Source organism: Syngnathus scovelli, chromosome 7 (genome assembly GCF_024217435.2).
Source record: "Syngnathus scovelli strain Florida chromosome 7, RoL_Ssco_1.2, whole genome shotgun sequence".
In the NCBI taxonomy this organism is placed as follows: domain Eukaryota; kingdom Metazoa; phylum Chordata; class Actinopteri; order Syngnathiformes; family Syngnathidae; genus Syngnathus; species Syngnathus scovelli.
The window spans coordinates 14,060,590-14,063,916 of NC_090853.1; the positions used below are offsets into that span (position 1 = coordinate 14,060,590).

General features: G+C 39.9%; 1 pseudogene; it reads right to left on the bottom strand.

Annotated features, from left to right (window-relative positions):
* Positions 1-1,160: 1,160 nt before the first annotated feature.
* On the bottom strand, positions 1,161-1,977 carry LOC137840472 (uncharacterized; annotated as a pseudogene).
* Positions 1,978-3,327: the final 1,350 nt, after the last annotated feature.

Below are 3,327 nucleotides of genomic sequence, written 5' to 3' on the forward strand. Positions count from 1 at the left end.
CTAGTATATTTTCTGTCAATATTTTAAATTTGTAATTGCTGCAGGTACACAGCAAATTTAAGGTGAGTAAAATAAGGTCACATAGAACAACAGTTTTATTCCAAAATTCATTTGAAAATCAGCTTTCATTTTGGTGCATCTCATTGCATAACATTAAAGATCAGTTTGTGGGGTTTTTTTGTTTTAGTTTTGTTTTTTACTTTTGCAATTGGTAATGGTTGCTGAGAGAAAGCAATAGAGCAAGGATGTCCAAACATTTGTGTGGTGGGCCTACCACTGAGCTTCAAGTTGCTTTAATTTTTCATGGTATTCATGTCACCTTGTCAGATTGCATGTCTGGTAGTGCCTCTTGATATTGAATTCCTTGAACACAGTATGTCTTTTGTCACACCTGGGAGACACGGTCGTTTTGTACAGTGGGGGAAATAAGTATTTGATCCCTTGCTGAATTTGCAGGTTTGCCCACTTGCAAAGAATGTAACGATCTATAATTTTAATCATATGTACATTCTAACAGTGAAAGACGGAATCCCAAAGAAAATTCCAGAAAATCACATATGAATTTATAAAAATTGATAACCGTCTGATGAGGAAAAACAAGTATTTGAACCCCTGGACAAACAGCATGTTAATATTTTGTAGAAAAGCCATTATTGGCCAGCACAGATGTCAAACGGTTTTTATAGTTGGTGACGAGCTTTGTGCACATTTCGGCAGGGATGTTGGCCCACTCCTCCCTGCAGACAGCCTCCAAATCATTCAGGTTCCGAGGTTGTCGCCTGGCAACTCGAATTTTAAGCTCCCTCCAAAGATTTTCAATTGGATTCAGGTCTGGAGACTGGCTAGGCCACTCCAGAACCTTGATGTGCTTCTTCTTCAGCCATTCTTTTGTTGCTTTGGCGGTGTGCTTAGGATCGTTGTGGTGCTGAAACACCCATCCTCGACCCATCTTCAGCTCTCTCACTGAGGGAAGGAGATGTTGGTCCAGAATTCTACGATACATGGCCCCATCCATCCTCCCCTCAATACGATGGAGTTGTCCCGTCCCCTTGGCTGAAAAGCACCCCCAACGCATGATGTTGCCACCACCATGCTTGACGGTGGGGATGGTGTTCTTTGGGTTGTACTCGGTGTTCTTTGCCCTCCAAACACAACGAGTTGAGGCCAAAAAGTACTATTTTGGTCTCATCTGACCACATCACCTTATTCTAGGCCTCTTCTGAGTCGTCCAGGTGCTGAATGGGGAACTTCATGCGGTCCTGTACATGTTTCTTCTTGAGCAGGGGGACCTTGCGTGCGCGGCAGGATTTCAATCCATGACGGCGTAGTGTTACCAACCGTTTCTTTTGTAACTGTGGTCCCAGTTGCCTTCAGTTGATTCATCAGTTCCCCCCTTGTGGTTTTGGGATGATTCCTCACCATTCGCATGATCAGGGAGACCCCACGAGGTGAGATCTTGTGTGGAGGCCCAGACCGAGGGAGGTTGGCGGTGGTGTAGTGCTTTTTCCATTTCCTGATAACTGAACCGACAGTTGGTCTTTTCTCTCCAAGTTGCTTTCCGATTCTCTTGTAGCCCATCCCAGCCTTGTGCAGATCAACAATCTTGTCCCTGATGTTCGTAGAAAGCTCTTTGGTCTTGCCCATGGTGGTGATGTTGGATGCTGGTTGTTTGGGTGTTGACAGGTGTCTTTTATACAGGTAAAGAGGTGAGGCAGGTGTATTTGATGTAGATAATTGATTGGGATTGGAGCTGTGTCTTAAAGAAAGACTAACTGGCTTGTAGGAGCCAGAATACTTGCTGTTTGTCATCAGACGGTTATCAATTTTTATAAATTCATATGATGTGAATTTCTGGAATTTTCTTTGGGATTCTGTCTCTCACTGTTAGAATGTACATATGATTAAAATAGTAGATCGTTGCATTCTTTGTAAGTGGGCAAACCTGCAAAATCAGCAAGGGGTCAAATACTTATTTCCCCCACTGTATTTCAGTCCTCTCCATAGATGGGAAATGTACTGACATTTTGTACTTGAATAGAAGTACAATTACTTAAAAAAAAACGACTTTGGTGAAAATAAATATCAAATAATTATGATAAATATAATCAAATAATTATTCGAGTAAAGGTAAAAAAAAAAACAGGCTTTGAAATGTACTTTGTGAGTTCAAGTAAAAAGTAATTTTACCAGATGTTTCCTCCTCATGTTATATAATTTGAAGTCTATTAAAGTTGAAAGATTGTCACTCAGCACACCCTTTAAACTGATTGGATTGGTTTTAACTGTAAAATGATGAATCATGCAGGTAGACCCACAAATACTGAAGGGCAAAGTATCGTAAATCTGTCAAATATTATATCTTAAGTTTTATATTTGTTGGAAGTGACAACAAAAATAGATTAATATATTCTGTATTTCTTTTTAGAATGAATCTGCCGATTAATCAGCAATCTTTATTTTTTTTCTTTCAAATATTGGCATTAGAATCAGTCTAAAAAAACTCAGTGAGCACGGACCTTCTCTTGCACAATAACTGTTTGGAGTTTGATTTCCCCACCGTGCTTCCGCGACGCCTCGTCATCTCGCTTTCTGATTGGCTGCACGTCACTGTCAACTGGCTGCGTGCTCATTTGTCCGAAAGGGACACCACACAAAAAGTCGGGCCAGAAAAATCTAATATGTTGGATATCCTCAATTTGATGTCCTACCAAGCCGCCGGGATCAGTTTGAGGACACCACACACAGCATGATTATATGCTAAGATTATCTTTGGAGCCATTACTAGATTCAGGGCCGAATTACAATTGTTGGGAAGGAAGATTCAAGGCTAAATTCGTGCCTATAATCCTGCTGAGTGAACCAAGCTTTCCTTTACAGGCTATACTTCTCTCTGTATGAGAGTCGTAATAGTATTTTGACAATACTGCTAGAGGCAGTGCTGAATAAAATACATACAAGAGGACACCTGATTTTTAACACTATAGTACTCACCAAAGTCAAATTGTAGAACATGTGAGAAAGAGAAACTTTGGTATTATTGAACATATTAAAATGCATAGTGGAACTATTCAAACACATTACCGTCTGAGGGAGTTACATTATTTTTAAAAGTATTGAGATAATTATCAATCATTGCAACACATACTATATTCTATTTAGGACGAGAATTCATAAATATGCTTCATAAACGAACACTCTGTGTGGATATACTGTTACAGTGCTACTACCAGCATGGATTAGTTTTGCGACCTGCTCTAATACTATAAAATCTCTCTAAATGTGTCTCACTGCCTTGAAATCACATTTGTCAAACTGCGATCTGTGAAA